Raw genomic sequence first — 24,580 nt, forward strand, 5'->3', positions numbered from 1 at the left:
CAGTCCTGTGGATACCAGGACCTTATGACTCCTTGACTCTGGTCTGCCCAACCATGTGACTTCTTGATACAAAACCATGCGACTTCAGCTGGATACAAGGTAAGCATAAGTGTCCATAGGGGATATCAAGAACCTTACATGCTTAACAGAAAAATGGATGAGAGTTCACAATGTTCACAGAGGTCATGAACAAGACCCTCACATTCCATTTCTAGTCTATTACATGATTAGAACAGAAAAGAAACTGAACACTCTGGTTCTCTAGAAAGACCACATTGTGATACAATTTCTATACTTGTGGGGGGGGGGTAAGAACCAGGCTCCAGGAGTAATGGGCATTCTTGAGAATAAAAAGCAAATCCAAAAGAGGTCCATTCTTAGAGGATCTACTACAGCCACTTTGCTGGAACAGCGTATTTCTTAACTGCATTGTAAAACATATTCCTACACCCACAGATAAGTGAAGAACATCGTATATCTTAACTAAGTGTAGAACAGTGTATATCTTAACTGCATTGTAAAACATATCCCTACACCCACGGATAAGTGAAGAACAGCATATATCTTAACTAAGTGTAGAACAGTGTATATCTTAATTGCATTGTAAAATATATCCCTACACCCACGGATAAGTGAAGAACAGTGTATATATTAACTAAGTGTAGAACAGTGTATATCTTAACTGCATTGTAAAATGTATTCCTACACCCACGGATAAGTGTAGAACAGCATATATCTTAACTGCATTGTAAAACGTATCCCTACACCCACGGATAAGTGTAGAACAGCGTATATCTTAACTAAGCGTAGAACAGTGTATATCTTAACTGCATTGTAAAACGTATCCCTACACCCATGGATAAGTGTAGAACAGCGTATATCTTAACTTAGTGGAGAACAGCGTATATCTTAAATGCATTGTAAAATGTATCCCTACACCCACGGATAAGTGCAGCCCTCATCCCCCATAGAAGAAGCTTCTCTTTACAGCAGAGGCCATTCATTACAGAAAACCACAACTGGTCATAATGCAGAGACCATGGGGTGCTCAGCCCCAACAGATACATCTACAATACAGCTCCTGCACCTAAGGCTCAAGGAGCGTCATGGAAAGATTGGAAAAACCAGAGGAGCAGGAAGTGTGATGTGAGGTTTTGTTTCCCAGAAATGACAGGGAAGCTATACCCATGATACCTCAATAAGACCTGAACAATGAATGATATATCAATAAATATGCTCACTAGGAAGAGGAAAATACTCCAGGGTCCCACCTCTAGACAAAGAACAACAGACAAGTAATGACTGCTAAGAGAGAGAAACAGTCTCTTCCAGATATGAGCCCCCTAATTGGTTCTCCAAAGTGCTCAGCCTTGAAATCATATAAACACAGACAATGCTAAATAGACTCAGCAGGTTGTATCCATCTATCTATGCATTATACATATGTATATATAGACAATAATAATCAAAAGGAGGCCATCAATTTGAGAGGAAGTGAGTGGGACGTGGGAGATGCTAGAGAGAGAAGGCATGGGAGAAGATAGAGGAAGAAAAGGGAAGGGATGAAATGGTGTATTTATATTCTAATTTTAAAAATAATAAACAGTAAATAAAAGAGACCCATCTTACCAGGCTCTGAAACAAAACCTAAAGATCAAAATAGGTGGCCAGTCAGCTACTTTCCCACTAGATCAAAACTCAGTACTGGTTACAGGAATGTGACCATCAAAGGATCATGAGACAGCAGAAGCAGCAATGTCTGAAGTTAAAAGTTCATTGACTGGAGTGTTACAGCACCCATAAAAACATTCTAAGATGACAAATGCCTGCCGATACTTGGGGTGCCAGGTGTCTTCACTGCTCCATGTGGCGTCAACAATGCTCCAGCTGCAGTAGTTAGCATGCAAAGAAATCCCTCCAGCTGTGGAGAAGCATTGTCCTATGGGGAAGATGGGGACTGCATAGACAAGCTCAACACGGCAAAGGTATCGGGATCAGCAGAGTCATGGGGGATCTTCAGGGGAAACCAAACACAGTGGACAAAGGGACATGCATTTCAGGAGAGACACGGAAATTTACAAAAATGAAAAATCTAGAGTGAAAAGATGTGAAATCTTCTATCTTAAACTTTGCTGGGTAGAAAGCAACTAAAAGACAGGATCCGTGAACTTGAAGAAAGTTCAATAGCAGTGTTTATAAAACTAAATGGAGTAAGAGACTGTCTCTCTTTTTCCCTCCCCTTTCGTCTCCCCCTCCCTCTCTCCCTTGCCCTCCCCCTCCCCTCCTCCCCTTTCCTCCCTCCCTTCCCTCCTCCTCCTCCCTCCCTCTCTCTCACACACAACACATGCACAGCATCTGCAAAACTCTTTCCAGTGTGCTGATATATGTGTCACACACACACGGAGGAGAAAGGAGATAAAAGTGAGTGTGAAACAAAATAGAAAAAAAAAAATCAACCAAAATTTTTCCCAATTTGATTTAAAACACCAATCCACAGCCGAATAAGTCCTCCAAACCATACATGGTAAAATCAAAGGAATCAAACACATCTCTACACATCACATACAAATGGATAAAAGCCAATGTCGAAGACAATGTCTGGAAGCAGCTGGGGTAGGAATAATGTGCTCTCAGAGAAAGAACAAAGAACAGGGTCTTTTCTCATTTATTTTACTTTTATGTGTGTGGGTGTTTTTCCTGCATGTGTATCTGTGTACCACATGTGTGTCTGGTTCCCACAGAGGCCAGAAGAGGGCGTTGGATCCCCTGGAACTGGAGTTAACTAATAGTTGTAAGCTGACATGTGGGTGTTGGGGCTTGAACCTGGGTCCTCTGCAAGAGCAGCCAGTGCTCTTAAACCCTAAGCCATGTGACTCAATATTATAAATGCTTAGCCGATAGCTCGGGCTTATTACTAACTAGCTCTTACAACTTGAATTAACCCATTTCTATTAATCTATGTATTGCCACATGGCTTGTGGCTTTACTTGTCCTCCAGCATGTCTTGCTCCCTCTGTGTCTCCTGACGACTCCACTGGCTTTGGCCTCCTCCTTCCCAGCCTCCTCTGTGTCTGGCTGTCCCGCCTATATACTTCTTGTCTAGCTACCAGTCAGTCAGCATTTTATTAAACCAATCCAAGTGACAAATCTTCCCAGTGTACAAAAGGATTATTCCACAGCATCCTTGAAGTGCTAAAAGAAATTTATCAGTTTTGTATTCTGTATCCAATTAAAATACTTTTCGAAAACAAAATCAAAATGTCTGGAATGACAAGATCACTGTGCTCTTGATCTCACAGTGGCTGTGGCTGAGCTGTACAGGATCCAGCCAGTCAAGACCCCAGCATGGTAGGGGCTGTGGATCATGAGACCCACACCACTGGGCCCCACTTTTTTTTTTTTTTTTGAGACAGGGTTTCTCTGTGTAGCTTTGCGCCTTTCCTGGAACTCACTTGGTAGCCCAGGCTGGCCTCGAACTCACAGAGATCCGCCTGGCTCTGCCTCCCGAGTGCTGGGATTAAAGACGTGCGCCACCACCGCCCGGCACTGGGCCCCACTTTTTATGTGGTTGCTGGGAATCCAAACTGCCCAGCAGGTGCTTCACCAGCTGATCCACTGCTCAGCCCCAAATAGGAGTTTTGTAATACACAAGAATGTAAAAAATTAAGGTTCAGTTAAAACTTTTCAGTTTGCAGGCTTTCATTTGAGCCTGATAAGCATTATGAAATAGAGGGGGAAGGGAGAGATGGTAACTGGAGAGATGGCTCTGCAGTTAAGAGTACTGGCTGCTCTTCCAGAGGACCTGGCTTTTATTCCTAACCCTAAACCTAAACAAGGGGTAATTCACAATCATCTCTAAGTCCAGTTCCACGGGACCTAACGCTGTTTTCTGGATTCCATGGGCACTATATTCACTTAGTACACAAGCATACACGTGGGTAACCACTCATACACATAAAGGGGTTTTGGTGGGGTGTTTTTTAATGAAAAATGAAAGCGGAAATGACAGCATGTAAGATCCCCATGGGTTTTGATGCAGATCATACTTTCGAGTCATGTCATGTCATCTGAGAACCTCTCTGCTTTACAGACTTCAGCCATAAATTTATATCAGACTCCAGCCTTGTTGATTACAGATATTTGCATCCAGAAGGCTGGAGACCAGGAGAGTCTCCTCTAGGAGTCACAGAGGGAGGCAGAAGCCAAGACACAAAACAGTTTCCGGCTACACAGAGAGCCAGATTGGGTGTCTTATTCAGTGATCGAGGGAGATACAATGGTGAACTGCTATTTCGATTCTCACCTTACCCTTTCATCGCACAGGAAGTAAAGGAGCCAGTAAACTAGTACTTGTGTGAGACTGACAGCCACAATTGGGGATGCACTTCAGAAAGATGGGAGAAACAAAACAGCCAAGCAAATCTCTTTCACGTGCAAATCCACAGAGAGCAAACTCAAGGCTCCAGCCGGGAAGGTGTGTTCTGGAAAACTTGCCTGATTTTCCTGAAGACTGTCGAGTAATTATACTCCCGAGAGGACATTTAAGAAGCCATGTAGAGCTTATTAAAGACGGCACGAAGCAACTTTTCGATTTTGCTTGAAAAGTGTGCCTTAAAATAATTGCATTCTTAATGGAATTTATAAATATCGTACACCACTAAAGTGATCGGCAGAGAACTCGCTGGGTTTAATAATCTGTGCTGCTGCCTATGAGTGCAAGCTTTCTGGCATTTTCCACCAGACTAGGGGGCTAGAAGCCATGCAAAGCACCTGTAGATGTCTTCCTGTGAAAATGTGTATCATGTACGGGTGCCAGAAAGAAGTGTGTAGGTTAGGGATGGAATCCTAGCTCTCAAAGGGCTGAGGCAGGAGGGTTGGGAGTTTGAGACCAACCTGGACTATGCAGGGAGTTCCAGGCCAGCCTGGGCTCTAAGACCCTGCCTCAAAAGCAGGAGGAAGAGTGGAGGGGAGGGAGGGAGACGGGAGGAAGACACCTGTTACAAGCGTGAACATTGCCGCACAGATTCACCTTGGTGGTCAACATGACTGTGTCTGGCATCAACTAAGAGACAAGCCACCGGGCACACCTGTGAGGGACTTCCTCAGCCAGGTTAACTGAAGTGTGGGTGGCACCTTCCTGGGGCAGCCCAGAGGAAAGGAGGCCCAAAAGCTTAGTTCTTTCTACTTGCTTGCTTTCCATATTTCCAGTAGGTTTATCTATGCTGCTGCTGCTGCTGCTGCTGCTGCATTGCTGCTGCATTGCTGCCACTATTGCTCTTCTCTCATTTCAGAACTCAGCTTCTTTGGGCTTCCGTTGTAGATGGAAGATGAGCAGCTTTCCAGGAATCCTCCAGATTTTCAATACCAGGTTGGTCTGCTGAGATATCTAGCCTTGTAGTGGAGTTCTCAGCCTCTCCAGTGTGCAGATGGCCCTTGCTGGACAAACTGTACTGTGTAAACCAAGCTAATAACTTCACCCCCTCTTTAAGCGTCTAGGGTGTATGCACACGCATGTGCATTCATTTGCATTCATGGAGGCCAGAAGAGGGTTTGGGATCCCTTGGAGATATAATTACAATTGTGTAGGGGGTGGTGGCTTGTTATGTGGGGACTTGGTCTGAACTCAGTCCTCATGATTATGTAGCAAGTGTTCCTAACAGGTAAGCCACCACGCCAGCCCCTCTTGGTCTATATGCATTCTATCCCTCATGATTATATAGTAAGTCCTAATAGGTAAGCTATCACTCCAGCCCCTCTTAGTCTGAACTCAGTCCTCATGATTATGTAGTAAGTGTTCCTAATAGGTAAGCCACCACGCCAGCCCCTCTTGGTCTATATGCATTCTATCCCTCATGATTATGTAGTAAGTGTTCCTAATAGGTAAGCTATCACTCCAGCCCCTCTTGGTCTATATACATTCTATCAGTCAGTTCTTCTAGAGAACCCTAACTAGTATCACTCAAAAAGATGGGCACCTATGACCCTCCTCCACTTCTTTTGGATTTTAATGTCTCTGGTCATTAGTTTCTTCCCATCAGCCCACCCTGCAGTCTGCAGCACTATGAATGCCTAGCAACAGCTCCCGGATTCAAACTATGGTATTGCCTCCTCTACCATGACAGCCAGCTGTGTGGGTGTACAGCTTGTGCAGCATCCATAGCTTGGCTTCCCACTCTACTGATGCTCTTACCTTTGAAATCGTGCTTGGAAAACATTACCACAGCACATGCTTAGGAGCCACCTCGGGTTGTAGTGGATCTCTGTGGGAATATGGGCAGGTATAGAGGCTGAAATAAAGAATTCTGGGACTCCTCACAATATGTGCAGGTTTGGAAAAACCCAGAGGGGCTAAACAGGTGAGAAGGGCTAGTCTATACATGGGTAATGGAGAATGTCATTGCTAAAAGGTGCCTTCTGATTAAGCACTGGAAGAAGTATGGGCATTAGCTGGCATGGAATGGCCAAGGAACCCTATCACATCCTTTCTTGTGTCTGTCTTTGGGTCTAGACCCTCATAGACTCATAGAATTGAATGTTTGGTTACCAGGAATGATACTATTTAGAAGGATTAGGAGATGTGGTGTTGTTGGGATAGGTGTGGCTTTGTTGGAAGAAAATGTGTCACTGGGGACGGGTTTCAGAAGCCCAAGTCAAGCCCAGAGACATTCTCTCTTCCTGCTGCCTGTGGGTCTGGATGTAGAACTCTCAGCAACTTCTCCAGCACCATGATTGGCTGTGTGCTACCATGCTCTCTGCCATGACGACAAAAGACTTAACCTCTGAACATGTAAGCAAGTCCAATTAAATGCTTCCTTTATAAGAGTTGCCATGGTCATGGTGTCTCTTCACAGCAATATAACACTAAGACAATACCCAATGTCCATCTCTGAACTTTGTATGCATACACACACACACACACCCTGCGTACAGTAAGTGGATATGTTAATTAGGACAGATGATCCTATTTAATTCATTCTTTTGCACCCATCTTGCTTTCTATTTACAAAAGTCTCTGTCTTGGTTACTTTTCTATTGCTGTGATAAAACACCATGACTAAAGGCCGCTTAGAAAGTGTTTTTGTTTGGTGTGTGGTCGCAGAGGGTTAGAACCCATCCATGATGGCAGAGTGAAAGAACAGCTGAGAGCTCACATCGTAATCCACAACCACAAGGCAGAGACAGAGACAGAGACAGAGAGCACCGGGAATCAAAGGAGTCTTTTGAAACCTCAAAGCCCACCCCCATTGGCACACCTCCTCCAACAAGGCCACGCCTCCTAATCCTTCCCAAACTGGGGACTCTTCCCCAGTTTCACCAGCTGGGGACCAAGTACTTAAACAGGGCCTATGGGGGCCATTCTCATTCAAACCACCACAGTCTCTACCCACTTATAATTGAAAAAGAAAGTCCCATTGCAGGAAGCCCTATAGAAAGCCCTACTGAAGTAATGTCCATCAACACAAGGGCAAATGCTAAGGAATTGTGCAGGGAGCTCTTGGCTGTAACGAAATTCCTTTGGCAGGTATATATAATGCAAATGTGGAGGGTTTGGGGAGAGATGTGTGGGAGGGAGGAGTGTCCCAGGCCTAGGGAAATAAGTAAATGGTGACACAGCTTTACCACCTGACATGGTGTGGTTAATATCTGTACCCCAGATCTCAATCAGCTGTCAGTCTGTCTTATCCTCCATTCCAAACATCAGAGGCTGCCTGCATTGCTAATTAAATATAAGTTATTTTTCTCGCTCCCTGGATATCGCCTTTATTTTCCGCAAATATTTTCATAATACGTGTTAAGGTCTATTGTGACATTTCCAAACATGGAGATAACACACTTGGACAGTACCCACCCTTTGGTTAACATCTCTTCCTCTCCTACTTCCTCTGGGCCCTTCCTGTTCCTCTATTTTTAGGTCTTTTTCCCTCTAGATTCCACATTTGAAATCATGAGAAATTAGTCTAAGTCCAACTTATTTGACAGTATTAATGATACATTTCATCCGTTTTCCAGGAAACAATATGATTTGTTCCTCTTTATGCCTTAATAATGCTGTCCTGTACGAGCGTAGTGCACTGCATTCTGCATGCATTCACTGGCTTCACGCCTTGGCTGTCACAAGCAGCGCAGTGATAAACATGAGCAGGTGTCTCTGCTGTACGCTGACTTTGATTCCTCCAGGGATATACCTAGGAGTTAGATTTGGGTCACATGGCTCTCCTATTTTTAGTTTTTTGAAGCTGCGTACTGACTTCTGTAGTGGCTAGACTAATTTACATTCTTATCAACACTGTATAAAGGTTTCTTATTTCCCTCATGCTGCAGCACTTGCTGGGGTTTTGTTGTTGTTGTTGTTGTTATTGTTGGCAGCGCTGGGGGCAGGGTGAACCCAGAACCTTGTGCATGCTGGGCAATTGCTCTAACCCTAAGCTTCATCCCCAACCGCACTTAGGGTTGTCTACATGGAAGCCCTTCTGACTGGGGCTGGCTGGAATTTCTTGTAGTCTTTATTTGCATTTCCCTGACAACTTTAAAAATTAATCCTTGTTTTTCATGTGTTTATTGGCATTTTGTACTTAGCTTGGAAAGTATCTGTTTACGCTCCTCTGCTGATTGTTTTCCAGTCTTTCTTGATGTTCAGGTTTTAGTTCTTTTTTTAACAGAACATTTTGTTACATCAATTTCACATCATCCAACCAAAGATACCTGATGGTGTTGGCCACTTCCCAGCTGGCAGGAGGATTTTCCAACGCTTCAACAAGCGTTTTGCTGAAACATTTTTCTTGCTACACTTAGTTCCCTTTCAGCCTGAGAATTAGCTCCTGTATCCGGGCACCTTGCAATTGTTCTTCAAGTAGCATGTGTGTGCAGTAGCATGTGCATGCAGTAACATGTGCAGCAGCATGTGCATGCAGTATCATGTGTGTGCAATAACATATGCATGTAACATGTGCATGCAGCAGCATGTGCATGCAATAACATGCATATAGTAACATGTGTGCAGTGGCGTGTGCATGCAATAGCATGCGTGTGGGCATGTGTGGGGACATAGCCATGCCACAGTGCATGTGCGATTGTCACAGAACACCCTTGCCTGTCAGTCTTCCTTATTTGAGACTAGGTCCTCATGTTGCTGCCCTGCTAGCCTGCAAACTTCTGGAAGGTCTTCCATGTCTGCCTGTCATCTCACATAGGGGCACTGAGCTTACACAGGTGCATGCTATTCCCCCAGGCTTTGCCCGGGTGATGGGTCCTCACACCTGCGCACAAGCCCTTTACTCATTGGGCCATCTCTCAAGTTCTTCTCCTAGTTCTCAAGTACCTGGTTCTGTTTTAGCCATGCCCAGCATTTTGTTTCTCATCTGTTTGGAACAATATCTACACTGCTATTTTGGAGATTTGATCAAGAACATCAAGAATTTTTGTGGAATCACAAGCTCCTGTGTAGAGTCCTGCAAGGCCAGGAGTCTTTACCACACTCACATGACAATGCTGAATTTGAGTTCTTAGTATTTTCTGGATATTTACTCTCTGTTAGATGAATAACTGAGAAATTATTTGCCTTGAAATTTGCTTTTCTGGACATTAACTCCCGTTTGCTTCCATATTCTGCTTACTAAGAACATCATTTTCCATGTACTCCCTCTGTCTCTAGGCCTCTGTCAGGGAGGTATGTTTCTTGATGGAGCAAACAATGGGATCTTGCTTTTTAATCCAGCCATCCTGTCTGTATCTTTTCATTTGGATGATTAAGAGCATTTACATCCAGGGTCATAATTTTGTTGTTTTTCTAATGCTTGATTCTTTTCTAATTCTATGGAATTACTAAGATGTATTGGCTTCTAGGCTCTTGGTGCCATGTTTACCCTCCTCTTGTGTGAATGTTGAATTCTTTGAAATATCTTCTTTAATGAGGGATTGGTGATCATAAACTCCTTTAGCTTATGTCTCTCCTAGAAGGTCTTTATTTCTCCTTTAATTCTAAAAGGTGACTCTGCTGGGTACAGTAGTGACTCGGGGCAACTGGCTTTCAGGGCTGGAAACGCACCCTTCTAGGAGCTCCTGGCTGTTAAGTTTGGGCCGAGAACTTTGCTGTGTCTGATGGCTTTGCCTTTGTAAGAGACTTCACATTTTTCTCTCACAGCTTCTACTCTTCTATCTTTGTGCTGTGCTCTTGGAGTCATAACTGTAATATGGTACAGAGCAGTTCTTTTCTAGCCAACTCTGTTTGGGGTTCTAAATGACTCCTGTACCTGAATGTCTGTATCATCTCTAACATTGGGGAAACACTCCATTATTTCACACAGGAGTATTTTTATGCCTTCAATTTTTGTCTCAATGCCTTTTTCTGCTCCCTAAATACCTAGGTTTAGTCTTTCAATCCCACCCCAGGGGTCTTATGTGCTTTGTTCATGGTTGCCCTTGCTTTATTGCTGTCTGAGTGTTATAATTCATCATCTGTGTCTTCAAACCCTGCGACTTCTTCCCTCTGCTTGGTCTAGTCTGTTGGTGAGACTTTTCACTGCTCTTTTTTGAATGACTGACTGGTTTGGTTTCCTTTCTGCTGCTGTGATCTCATTAGGAGCATTTTAAGGGAGGAAGAGGCTTATTCCGGGTTACAGGTCACAGTCCATCGCTGACAGAAACCAGGGCAGGAACTCAAGCTGGAACCTGAAGTAGACCCTGAGGAGCAAGTTGACAGCTCACTTGGGCTCATGCTTCAAGATCTTTCTGATGAGGGCCACGACCACCTGCCTAGGGAATGGTGCTGCTCACAGCAGGATGAGCCTCCTGTATCAGTTAACAATCAAGACAATTCCTTACAGACACGCCTATGGGCTGACCTGGTCTGAGCAATCACTCAGCTGGGACTCCCTTCTCAGATGACTGTACACTGTGTCAAGTTGTCAGCTAACTGGGACACTGGGCTTCTTATTTTCATTGGGATTTTGATTTCTTTTTGTTTCTCTTTTAAAATCAATCCCCTTCCTATCCCAAATTTCGCATCACATCTTGTGCTATCTTCCTGAATGTGTTAAGATTTATATTTTTTTGTACTTTTTAAAATTCATTGATGTTTGGAATTATTATTTTGAATTCCTATCTGGTAGTTCACTCCCTTCAGCATATTTGGAGTTGGTTGCAAGAGAATCATAAATGTTTGGAGAAGCCATGCTGCCTCGCTTCTGCATTTCTATGTTAGACACGTACGTCTGTTGAAATTGATATTTCTGCCTTTTTATATGAGAGCCTTTTGGGGGAAGCAGCCGTCTCCTGATGTTATCTCCAGAGTCAGTGGATTGTTGTAAAGTGTTGAATATATTTCCAAACTGAGTCAATGGTTTTCTCTAAGTCTCTGCATAGACAGCATTGAGCTTCAGAGCATCCTCCACATGCCCCGCCTCTCGGAAAAGCTGCTCCCTGGCTGTTTTCATTGTTAAGCCATGGAGAAGCTAGAAAGTGCTGCTTGCTTCTAATTGGCTGTCCTAAATGCTCCCAAACTCTGTTTTAAATGCTTCCAGGAGCACTAGACTTGGTTCTCTTTACCCTCTTTTCAAACCCTGTTGGGCTATCTCCTTTATATTCAAAGAGGACACCTGTACCCTCTGACAGATGACATGGCTTTTACTTGCCTATTCTGACACATAGTCATGAAAATGTAAATGCAATGCAGCTACTTTCTAAACTGATGAGACCCCTCGGAGAGTCTACAAGGCAACAGAGCCTCCGGGCTGGGGGACATTAATTTTCAAAATAACTAGAACTGCAGCTGTGGTGGACATTTCAAAGAAGCCTGTGCTCACCTCAGAGAAAAGTTGCTGTGTACCTGAATTACCAGCTTGCAAAATCTAGAATCACCAGGAATGTGGCATCTGGGTATGTCTATGGGAGGCTATATTGATTACATTAATTGAGGCAGGAAGATCTGTCCACTATGAGTGGCTCTATTCCCTAAGCAGGGAATCCTGGGCTGTGTAAGAGTGGAGAAAGTGAGCTGAGCCCTAGTGAGCAGACATACACCCACTGCAGTTTTCTGACTGTGAATATAATGTGACCAGCTGCTTCATGCTTCTGCTGCTGTGACTTCCCTGCCAAGATGCCCCAAAATCTGGAATGGTGAGCTAGAACTTTCTCCTGGAAGTTGTGTTTGAGCATCTTATCACAGTAACAGGAAAAAAAAAAACCAACACAGCTGCCATGTGTCAGAGTTTGGGCAAGGAATTTTAAGTGCAGTTGCTAATTTAACTCAGTAAAGATGAACTGAGAGAGATAAGCAGGTTCTGGGCCACCAAGAACCTTGAAAACCTATTACAGTTCTAATCTTAGGCCAGTGAGGGCCACTGAAGGGTGTTAAGCCAGGACTTGTCATCATCATAGTTGTGAATTAGCTATGCTGGCTGTTCTTGGTGAAAACTGTCCCCTCAAGTACAAATGTCTAGGAGGTCCCTAGAGTTCAAATGATGTGCGATATTTGAGCCAGCGTCTTATGCTGGCTAGTTTTATGTCAGCTTGACACAGGTTAGAATCATTTGGGAAGAGGGAGCTGCAATTGAGAAAATGCTCCCCCATAAGGACCTGTGGGCACAGCTGGGGAGCACCAGCCCAGAGGTGGCACTGCCCACAGTGAGCTGAGCCCTCCCACAGCAGCCATTAGTGAAAAAACACACTATGGGCCATAAGGAAAGTTCAGGAAGTGCAACCACCTTAAAATGAAGACATCATGAAAGTCTAGAAAGGGCCAGCATGAGGCAGAGAAAATATGTGCATCCGCAACTGACAAGGAGGCAGTGAAGAAGCTGTGAAATGGTCCTTTGCAGAAGCAGAAAGACAACTAGGAACTAAATTAATGAAGCAACCTCGGGTTGGTTAATGAGAGAACACATTTGAAACTGCAATGAGATGCAAGTGTGTGCCCAGCCAACCGACAAAGAGCAAGAGTCGGTAACACAGAATGCTGGCAAGGCCAAGGAGGCAGGCTGCCCTGTGTGCTAGCCGCTAGCCATGCAGCTCAAGTTGACTGGGTCTTGCAGTGTAGACCAGGCTGCCCTCAAATTAAAAAGCTTCCTGCCTCTGACTCCAAAGTACTTGGGCTACAAGTATAGCTTAGCCACTGTTCTATTGCTGTGAAGAGAATCCAGGACAAAGGCAACTCTTATAAAAGAAAGAATTTAATTGGGGCTTGCCTACAGTTTCCTAAAGTTAATCCATCATCATCATTGTGGAGAGCATGGTGGCACATGGGCAGACATGGTGCTGAAGAAGTGACTGAGAGTTCCACGTCCTGATCGGCAGGCAGCAGGAAGAGAGCCTGACCCTGGTGTGGGCTTCTGAAACCTCAAAGCTCACTCCCAGGGACACACTTCCGCCAACAAGGCCACACCTCCTAATCCTTCTAATTCTTCCAGGTAGTGCCACTCCCTGGCAACTAAGCATTCAAATATATGAGCCAGTGGGGGCCATTCTTATTCAAACCACCACAAGGTATATATCACCAAGCCTGGCATATTTCTCTCATATCTTTCATGTACTTTGACTGTCCAGATCAGGTTAAGATGTGCCCTAAATAGATAATGCACAGATAATCACAAAAGCTTAGTGTCGATGGGCAGTGGTGATATTTGAGTAGATTTGGTTAAACAGATTGATAAAGTCAGTGCCACGGTGGAAGTAGAAAGAAACAGGAGAGACTAACAGGAAATGGTAAACCACATGAGACTAGTACGTGTTGACTGAACCCAGCATCTACAGCCCAGTGCATCTGTGGAGACTGGGGAATGACTGTGCTTGGCTTCCTGGAATATGAAGTGATACATCACTCTGGAAAGCATTTGTTGGGATCTTAGGAAACTGCACATATATCTATTCTCCAGCCAGCCCAGCAGTTCTCCTTTAGTGCACATCACTGAAAAGTCCTTGCACATGTACATCAGGAGGAACAGGCAAAATTATGGCCACCAGAACTGCTCATGATAGCCAAAAACTAGACACAGTGCAAAGATCTAGAACCACGGGCAAAAGGCAAGTGAACAATGGTATAGTCACACAATGGAACACTATACAGCAACAAAAATGAACCGCCTCCTGGTATCCACAGCCTCGTGGGTGAATCTTAAAGACTCAGCCTCCAGTGAGAGCAGCAAGCCACAAAAGAACGTCTAAAACATGTGACCATTTTATGATTCCCAAACACAATACAAACTAAACACTATTGTCTAGGGACAGGAATGTTCAGAAAGGGGACTGGGCATGCTCTATTTCTTCTGTGTGGTGGTCAGTTCCAGGGTGACTTAATTTTGTGTCCCAGAAAGAAATGTTACTGCTATCTGCTGTTCTGAAGAACCAACAGGTCATGACAGTACCCATGAAAGCTGTTTCACTAGGGCAATGGTGGAACTCAAGATGCAGTTGCTTGAGGAGTGCCACAGAGAGACTGAGAACATGGCAGAGGGATGCCGTGTGGATGTGAGGAAAGCTAGAGTGGGAGAATCTTGGGAGGTGTAGGTTTCTGTCTGCCAGCAGCTCTTACATACTGGCAAACACCGAGGAGGAGAGTGTCTTCTAGTGGCTGTCCTAAGAGAGGCTATAATGAGCACACAGTGATTCAGGTCAGATGTGCAAGAGAAAGGCCAGTTCAAAGGAGTGGGCCCAACACTAAGGGCCTCTCCTCAAAGAGTCCTGTCAAATCTGAAAGCAAATTCCAAGAGGCTGAGAAGCCACTGGAGCTGGAAGCCCTCAGAGGCTATGGGAAGGGGGATAGAGGGAGCAACACTAAACGTGAGAGCTTACCAACAAGGAGGCTTGCCCAGCACCCCAGGCATCCCTCAAGGATAGCAAGAGCTACATCCATGAACAAGTGTGAAAGGCAGCAAGACTGTCCTCACAGGATTTTAACCCCCTCCCCCATTCTCTGTGAAGATTCAGATGAAACATGACTGCTGTGAAGGGAAACATTTCCTGAAGCGTTATGCTTATCTCTGTAACTTCCCAGGGAATTTATAGACTGATATGTGTAGTTACACACTATATTGTACATCAGCACATGCTACTGTGTGGAAAGTGTCGATCATACAAAAGGAAAGACAAAATCAGGAAACAGGAAACAGACATGGTGTTGGAAAAAAAGAAAAAGAAAAAGAAAAAAGAAAGGGAAAAGAAAAAACCCCCAATTGGTGTGCTGAAGAAACTGCAAGATGAATGTAGAGAATTGTGTGCCACCGAAGAGACGGACTCAGCAATTCCAGTGCTGGAAACACAACAGTTGATGCAAGGAACTTAATGGTTGCACTTAACAGCAGAAAGACAGAGTCGAAGTGATTAAAATAAGTAGGCGGAAGAAAATGTTCAGACGAAAAAAAAATGACTCAAGCCACACAATTATGGTCAGAGCTACCCAGGGTCTCCATGGAAAGGCTGACGCCCCTGTACTCTCAATGTGATGATGGGGGAGAAAGAGTCAACATCAGGAACAATACTACTCCACAAGCAGGAACATCCAAACCACCACAGGTGACACATTGTGCTGCTCCCTTGAAAACGAAAAATAAACCCTTAAGAACAGACAGACAAGGAAAGTTAAGACAAACTGAGATGGAACAAAAGCAGTCCTGACGGCCACCACTCAGTCAGAATGACAAGGGACAGAAGACAGAGGGATCGACTTCAAACCGCTGAAGGAGAAAACAGCAATACGGAACTTGCCAGGCACAAATAATCACATGTAAATACAGACATTTTAAGACACATAAAAAAGTGGAATATCTTGTCACCAGTAGGCAGACACTAGGAGGAAGGCCAAAGGAAATAATTCAGTCAAGAGAAAATAATTCTAGTGGAAATGCTTAGGTGAAATACAGAATAAGGAACAAGAGTAGGGTGAACCAGGAAATAGAGTTCATGATCTCAAACTTTCTTAAAACCCTGAAGGAAAAAAAAAAAAAAAAACAGTTAAATACCTTTCTACTGGGTACTGGCTGCTTGCTGTCAAAATGGGCAAGTTCATAAAACCCAGGAAAGTGGTGCTGGTCCTGGCTAGATGCTACTCCAGACACAAAGCCGTCATCGTGACGATCACTGATGACATCACCTCAGACCGCCCACAGAGCCACGCCCTGATGGCTGGAATTGACTGTTATCCCTGAAGAGTGACAGCTGCCATGGGCAAGAAGAAAACTGCCAAGAGGTCAAAGAACAAGGCCTTTGTGAAAGTTTATAACTACAATCACCTCATACCCACAAGGTACTCTGTGGGCATCCCCTTGGACAAAACTATTGTCAACAAGGATGTCCTTAGAGATGCAGCCCTGAAATGCAAGCCCAGGCGGGAGTCCAAGGTCAAGTTTGAAGAATGATGCAAGACAGGGAAGAACAAATGGTTTTTTCAGAAGCTTCGCTTTTAGGTGTATTTTTGTTTCCATCATTAAAAATTAAAAAAAAAAAAACAGTTAAACAAAGAAATCAAACATGAATCAAACAAATACAAACTAAGCCAACAGCTGATAAACCAAAGGTCAATCAATAAAATAATTGAGAAAGTAAGCGCAAATTGTCAAAACGAGAACTGAAAAAGGAGCTCTTACAACAGACCCTACCAACACTGGGCAGAGATCAGGATGTCAGGAGCAACATTGTGTCAGTACACTTGAAATTTACATATGGTAGCAGTCCTTCATAAACCCTTCCAGAAAATAGCAATGCCCATCTACAGTTCTGTTAATGGATCCAGTTTAACATAATTAAAACAATACTGAGGCCATCAGAAAGATCCTGTTGGGGCCGGGGAGACGGCTAAGTAGTTAAGAACACCTGCTGTTCTTGCAGAGAACCTGGATTTGTTTCCTAGCATCCACATGGAGATTCACAACCTGCGATAACTACAGTTCCAGAGGTTCTGCTGCCCTCTTTGGGCCTCCACATGTAGTGCATGCACTCAGTGCTCATAAATTCATTCAAGCTCACACATATACACATTAATTAATAAAAAGTTTTTTTAAAGATACTCTTTCCAGCTATTCTCTGAAGGCATTTTGGAAGATTGCTATCTCTAATAGCTGAGCAAGTGTGCCTATGAAGACACCTCGGCCTAGGCTTGTCTTCTCAGAAAGACTCCATGGGCCTAGAACTATAGAACGTCCCCAATATTCAGATTCTCACCCTGTCATATTGGTAAGTTTCACTTTCACTGAGTAGTTTTTCAAAACAGTAATGTGTTTTGAATCAGTTAGGGTCTGGCTGTTATATATTCCTATGAAAAAGTTATAAACTAAACACTAGCGAGTCAAATTCAAGATAATACCACACCGTAACAAGTGAGAATCCTGGTTAGTTTTTTGTTTGTTGTTTGTTTGTTTGTTAACTTGACACAAAGTCGAGTCATCTGGGAAGAGGGAACCTCAGCTAAAATAAACAAACAAAAAACAACAACAACAACAACAAAAACACCATACCAGATTGGCCTGTGGGTAAACCTGTGGAACATTTTCTTGATTGATGATTTTTAGTGTGGGAGGGCCAAGCCCACTGTGAGTGGTGCCCCCTGGACAAGTGGTTCTGGAGTGTGTAAGAAAGAAGAGTGAGCATGCCATGGGGAGCAAGGCAGTAAGCAATGTTTCTCCACAGCCTCCACCTCAGTCTCTGCCTCCAGATTCCTGCCTTGAGTTCCTGCCCTGACTTCCCTCAGTCATGGAGTGTGACCTGGGAATTGTAAGCTGAAACACACTCTTTCCTCCTCAAGCAGTTTTTTGGGAGTTTTGGGGTTTTTTGTTTTGTTTTGTTTTGTTTTGGTGTTTTATCACAGCAATAGAAACTATATCTAAAACATGGGGTTTATTCCAATATTGAAAAGTTGATTTAACACTTAAAAATTGGTTGGTTTAATATTGCATTTGACCAGAGAAAAATCTATATACTATTTCTATAGACACATGAAAAGCATTTGTGAAAATTCAATCTGCACTTATAAAAACAAAACTTGTTACCAAATCAGTATAGGATTTTCCCAGTAAGTGTATGGAGGTTAACACCATCACCCGCATGATACTTACTTAACTGTAAAAACTCAAATGCTCTGCTTGAGGAGCAGCTGACTTTTGGTCAGAGCAGCAGGTGTTGTGCGCTGAGTTTCACTGCTACAACAAGCACCCCAAACCTCAGGGGCTTAAAACAGCAAAAGTCTCTGTGATCCGTACCTGGCTAGCTGGTAAAAGGTGTGGCTTCTGGTCCGTGCTGTTCTCACACTCTTTGAGCCAGGCAGAAGTAAAATTCTGCCTTTTGGATGATAATTTTGCTTGTCTGAAGGTGCAGATAGGAAATGACACCCACCAGTTGGTCAATATTTTACCCAAGATCAGATTCACTTCGGTGTTGCTCATTTTGACCACAGTCATTCACGTAACCTCACAACCTCAAGGAGGCAGGGAACTTTTAAGTTTTCCCATGCACAAAAGGAAAGGGGTGCTTGAGGGATGGCTCAGTGCTTAAGAGTGCTTGCGGCTCTTCCAGAATACCAGCACCCACCCGTATCGGGCAGCTCACAAGCCAGCTGTAACTCCAGCTCCACGGGGATCTGACACTCTCTTCTGGCCGCCATCGATGCCGGCACTCCTGTGCATGTTCCCACCCACAGACACACATGTGTGTACATACTTAGAAACCAAATAATAAAATAACGTCCTTTTTAAAAGAAAAGGTGATAATAGCCCACATTGGGGAGGTGGGCCATTTGCTTTAATGACTTAACTGCCGGGGTGTCTCTGTAAGATGAGCCAGAGAGCAAAATCTCCAATGGATAAGGACATTCAGGAAGATCAAAAAGCCAAGTGCTCAAAGGAGAAAGATTCCAGGGTTGATGAGAGCATTGGCATCGTATTTTCCTTGGCTGGGACTGACTTCGGCTGAGAATCACCCCAGTTTCCCTTCATGGGTAGTTTAAGTAGCTCATTCTCCTCTGGTGTCCTGAACTTTTCCTCACTACCTTCATAGATAGTGTGCACTTCGGGGTGGCGGCCCCCCAGATCCCTTTGAGGATCAGTTTCTCCATTTCTGCCTTCAAGGGCTCAAAGCCTCAATTTTAGACACCCATGGAGTGCTCAGCATCTCGTTCTTTCCGGCTCCCTCAGGAACATGGCAGGCTTGGAGCTTGCTGGTGTCCATTCCTCCACCTCTCACACCAATCCTTTTCCTAAACCCTTTCCTCAAAACTAGGGATCAAGCCCGCCTCCATCCCCACACAATTCACTCCCTTAGGGAAGTGCCATCTTTCCTCTCTTCGATGTTCCCTAAAGCAAGAATGGTGTCTTACCCAGCGATGGGGTGGTAGTGGGGAGGACACGCTGTACCTCTTTCAACAGAAGGAAAATTGACATCTAGAGTCACTGCATGCAAGTGATGTTTTAACATTCCAGACTGCCTGGTGTGCATGCCTCAGTTTTGGGGGTAGGGGGCTGTCTCACGGGCTCCCTGTACACTGTGGCTGGGAAGTGCCAAGCTGCTTGCAGCATACCATCCATTCTGCACACTCAGTTCTCTGCCCATTTGTTCCAAGGTAGAAACCAGGAAACAAAAGCAGGAAGACCATTCCACTCTAAAGTCCCCCCAAACTCAATTACCATACAACCAGGATGTCTGTGTCCACTCCTCCGTACCTTCAGAACCCAGAGGGACACAAAAAATTAGCTCCCAATAAGTGACTGCCTTCGGCCTACATTCACACATGACTGTCCTGTGTTTTTCAGTTACCTTGTCCCGGGCCTGGCAGGTTTAGTGGCAAAAAAAAAGAAGCTATTACCACTCTTCAAAGAGGTCCCAGTCTTGTTTAGAAAGCGGGCCTGTGCTGCTCATTGGATGCTGAGTGTTCCCCAGAGGCTCAAGCATAGTGTGTAAACTACCAAGAGACGGGGCCTGGTAGGAGGTTTTCCAGCTCCTGGGGTACTGCCCTCACTGGGGTCACTTCTACCTTGGCTTCCAGAGTTAGGTCTTGCTTCATAGGTTTTCCTCTGCCACACATTTCATGTGCACTGATTCACTACATGAGCCAAATAAATATAACGTTTTCTTTTATAAGCCAATGACCTCAGATCCTTTGCTATAGTAGCGGAGAGTTGACTAAGACAGGATTGAACAATTGAATGAAATCAGTCAGTGTCCCAAGCCGGTGTGTCCTTCCCTGGTAACAGGGCTGGCGAGGGTGGTTTGAGCTGTGGTCACTGGTGTCATTGCTGTTTGGACACTATTGGGGTACACGGCAGCACCCACTTGCCCTGCTTCTGTTGATATTCTGGCTTTCCTTGGGTTTTTTCCCATGAGCACAAGAGTCCAAGGGCCTCAAGTAGAGGTGACTCTACCCAGTGTCCGAACAGTCTAGGCTGGTTGGCTAGAGCCACTGATCTCCCTGATTACAGAATGGTCCAAGTCTTAACAGGGACCAACCAGAGCTGACTCTGCAGTGACCAAGAGAAAGGCGCTCTCTCCTCCACTTGGAGTCTTGAGGCTGGTGGGTTCCATGAGAAGAAAGCCTGTCCTAGCATAAAGCCTACAGAGGAGAGCAGAAGATGCATGAAGAAGGTTCCAGAGTACTTGAGAAGCTGCAGCCAGCTGTGGCTGAAAAGATCCACACATTCACTCACTTTCCTAGAGTTCATGGGCACCTCAGTTCTACTCCACTCACTTGCCAGAGTTTATGGGCATCTCAGTTCTACTCCATTCACTTGCCCAGAGGTTACGGGCATCTCAGTTCTACTTCATTCACTTGCCAGAGTTTATGGGCATCTCGTTCTACTCCATTCACTTGCCCAGAGGTTACGGGCATCTCAGTTCTACTTCATTCACTTGCCAGAGTTTATGGGCATCTCGTTCTACTCCATTCACTTGCCCAGAGGTTACAGGAATCTCAGTTCTACTTCAGGTATTCTTTTAGGCCTTGGGACACTGGGCATCTCAGTTCTACTCCATTCACTTGCCCAGAGGTTATGGACATCTCTGTTCTACTCCATTCACTTCCCCAGAGTTCATGGGCATCTCAGTTCTACTCCATTTACTTGCCAGAGTTTATGGGCATCTCAGTTCTACTTCAGGTATTCTTTTAGGCCTTGGGACATTGAGCTTCTCATGAAGTTCCTATCTCAGCAGAGCTCTAACTCTTCAGGAGTCTAACCTTCCATTTCCTTCTTACTGCACTTGCAATCGTGTAGAAAACCCACAGTACTGTGGTTTGGATACACATTATTCCAAGTGGTCCATGCATGAAAGCCTTGGTTACCAACCTGTGCCACCAAGAGGAGGTGGGCCTTTTTGGAGATAAGACCTGGTAAACATGCAGCCACACCTGCTGCTACTTTCTGCTATACAATCACAGACCTCGCTGTTCATTGAAACTAGTGGTATAGGTTGACTTACACCAACGGGTACCCTCCCCTTCAAGACTGGCATAATCAGCAGTGCTGAGGCTTAAACGTGAAATGCCCCCCCCCCCAGGCTCATGCTTTCGAGCACTTGGTCTTTAGCACTTAGTATCACCATTTGGAAAGGTTGTGGGAACCTTTTGGAGGAGGAGCCTCCCTTCTAGAGGAAGTGGGTCATGACATGGTGGGCTCTAAGGTTGATATAAACAAACCCCACTTCCTGTTCACTCTCTGCTTCCTAACTGCTGATGCAATGTAACCAGCAGCTTCCTGAAGCAGCAGCCATGCTTTCCCTCCAGGACAGACTGTGGCCACTCAAACTGTGAGCCAGAGTAAGTCCTTCCTCCCTTGAGTTGCTTGTCAGCTATTTCATCAAGGACAAGTGACAATACCACCAGCTGCCAGGTCCTCTAAGATATGTCCTTCTAATGTCCAGCAGGCTTACCTATTTGCTTGCCCCACAATCTGTCCTCAGTTCATTGGCCTTTCTCAAGCAATGAGTAAATGGACTTGGATTCAAAAGCAGAAAAAAATTAGGTCACTGGTGACATGCCTCTGGAGGCATACTGGGACCCTAGCTTCCTCCTGTCCCTATCTCCTGGATGTCACTTCTCTGGTCACATATCTTTGCCGTGATCACAATGCTGTCCCACCACAGGCCAAAGCCTACAGAGCCATGTAATGAGGGTCCAAATGCATGGAAACTGTATATTTAAGTTGTTCAGCTCAGGTACTTCACCACAGTGACGGAAAGCTAACACAGATGATAATTAAGAAAATAATAATGTAAATGGTATGGTAGCTGGTGATGATTAGTAGAAAGAAAATAAAGCAAGGAAGGAATGAGAGTACCACTGTGAGGAGTGGGGTCAAAGAAGCCCTCATGAAGATCTGAAGGATGTCGAGGAGGGAAACATGGACCAAGGCCAAAGTAGGCTGGGGTAATAGAGGAGGGGGAGCCTAGAGGGCAGGTCCAGGTGGGTACGGACAAGGACTTTGCTTTCATCCCAATCTTTATGTGACTGCCACTAGGACCAGAGAGAGGGAGAAAGAGTGAACAGAAGAGACCTGATGCAGCCTGGCACTCTTAGAGCAGGATGGCCCTAGATGCCGCACCCAGACGGCACTGAAGAGGCAAGAGCTGCAGTCAGCAGGACAGTGTGGAGGCCATGCTGGCAATCTGCGCCAGGACCAGGGTTTGCAGCAGATACGGAAGACAGCAAGTGGCCCAAGCCAGTCGGTTCAGGAAAGCACTTGCTGTTGGTTGTAGGTCATTTGCTGTTCAAGGAGGCTCAGGTGGGGGCATTACACAATCTTCCGCCTTACCTCAGATGACATCACAGTAAACACAGCATTATTTCACATGCTGATAAGACAGAAACACCGCCAACTTCTTTGTGTAGCCATTCTTCCTAGGACATGAACGTGCTCTTTCGAGCTTCTTACTGCTGGTGTTAGCATGTCAGCTGTGATCTGAACACAGTAAGCCCCGTGCCCACCCTGAGATTGGAGAACATTTACACAAAGGCAAACTTCCTACTGTGGCTTAGCGTTCAAGTCCTTGAGAATCAGACCTGTTCAGGAGTTAGCACCTCAGCCACCTGGGGGAGGATGCTTGTTCATTGAGCCACATTATTCCCTACCTACAACCCTTGGATGACTTCAGAATTGCTGGAAGATCAGCTCCTCACACCTCACATGGTCCTGGGCCCTTTGAGGCTGGCCTGGCATTCAGGGCCATTTATGGTACCTTACTGCCTCACCTTCCACAGGTACAATAAAGGCCCTGCCAGATCTCCAATGAATCATGCTTTCTCTTTACCAACTGCCCTTGTGCATTCTGTTCCCACCCTCAGAAATGTCTTTCCCTAGGTAACTACTGCCATTGCTGCATACTCAAGTGTAGAGGAGAGTGTTCTCCCAAGGTTAGGGCCCTTTCTACCACACTCCCACTCCTGGCGTCCAGTGTGGGGGTAGGTGTGGGAAAGATCTATAAATGCATATGAAATAGGAGAACTGGCAGGCTGCACTCCACACATGCGCAGGAAATACGTGGAGATGTCTGTAAAGTCACAGGTGCTCATGCCCCTCTGGGCTGGAGAGCCCCAGCCTTGTACTTCAGCCTGCCCCAAAGCAGGTGGCTCACCCAGGTTCCATAGAATCTGGACAGGGACCCAAGACAGAAAAGCCAAAACATTAACTAGAGTAAATATTTTAGAGCAAATGGAGCATGAATGAGATCATTGACCCAGAGCCGACAGATTCCCTCTGTGAAGAAAGGGTACAAGAAAGGGATGCCTTCCTGAAAAACGAAAGTCCATAGGCGTCGCACAGGGGAATGGTTTTACTGACCATATGTGGTATTTTTGGAAGGTAGGAGTATTAAATGGCAACATCAATAAGAATAATTATAAAAATAAAAAATAGTTACAACCTCAGGGCATCCCCTTGCTGTCTTGAAGTGCATAAGGAAACTCCTTTCATTTAATTTGCGGAGTTATTTTCTTTAGAAGTCTATTATCTGCCACAAGTGAAGTATTAATACACAGCATTGGAGGAAGTGATTAAGAAGAACTTAAATTTCACTGTGGCAGAGAGGAAACTGGATAGGATTTTAGATGGGTCACTGTTAATACAGGCCATTGTTCCATGTAGACGTGTGCTTCAAAGGAGAGAACTAATGTCAGGATTCTGTTCAACTCTGTTACTGAAAACTGATGTATACATGTAAAATTAAACCTACTGAATGATTGTTTAAAGGACAGAGAGATGTTCAGAAAACGATCAGTGTGACCTTGACCCAGGCAATACCTATGAACTCCTACTACAAAACTACATAGAAGTCCCGACTCCCTCTGGTGCATACAGAGCTCCCACTGTCTCTGACCTAACACCACCCGGCTTCTGCCAGCCCGCTCCAGTCTGAAGACCAAGAAGATCAAGCTTGCCAAGCAGCCCCTAGCTATGCTGAACCCTCACTGTCTGTCACCAAGGATGTTTATTCAGAGTCATCAGACTCGGGCCCCTGCAAGGAAGGACCCCCATGGCTTTGCCTAAGTGGGGTCTCACCCTTTTGAGGGGGCCACTTCTAGCTTTGATGGTTCTAGAAATCATGGTCTGTACCCTATTCAAGAGAAGATGAGCTCAGCGTGCCCAGCCTCAGAGCTAGTTCTGCCAGGTGCAGAATA

General features: G+C 44.9%; 1 protein-coding gene, 1 long non-coding RNA gene and 1 pseudogene across 4 annotated transcripts in view; 2 read left to right on the forward strand and 1 right to left on the reverse strand.

Annotated features, from left to right (window-relative positions):
- Positions 1-23,339, forward strand: LOC131921109 (uncharacterized). The gene is made up of 3 exons (XR_009381841.1): positions 1-99; positions 5,292-5,368; positions 22,425-23,339. It is a non-coding gene; the product is annotated as an uncharacterized LOC131921109 (long non-coding RNA).
- The window catches only part of Stk32b (serine/threonine kinase 32B), a 254,592-nt gene that overhangs the window by 228,526 nt on the left and 1,486 nt on the right, over positions 1-24,580 (reverse strand). The window lies entirely within an intron of this gene.
- Positions 15,984-16,394, forward strand: LOC131921107 (large ribosomal subunit protein eL27-like; annotated as a pseudogene).

Source organism: Peromyscus eremicus, chromosome 10 (genome assembly GCF_949786415.1).
Source record: "Peromyscus eremicus chromosome 10, PerEre_H2_v1, whole genome shotgun sequence".
NCBI lineage: Eukaryota > Metazoa > Chordata > Mammalia > Rodentia > Cricetidae > Peromyscus > Peromyscus eremicus.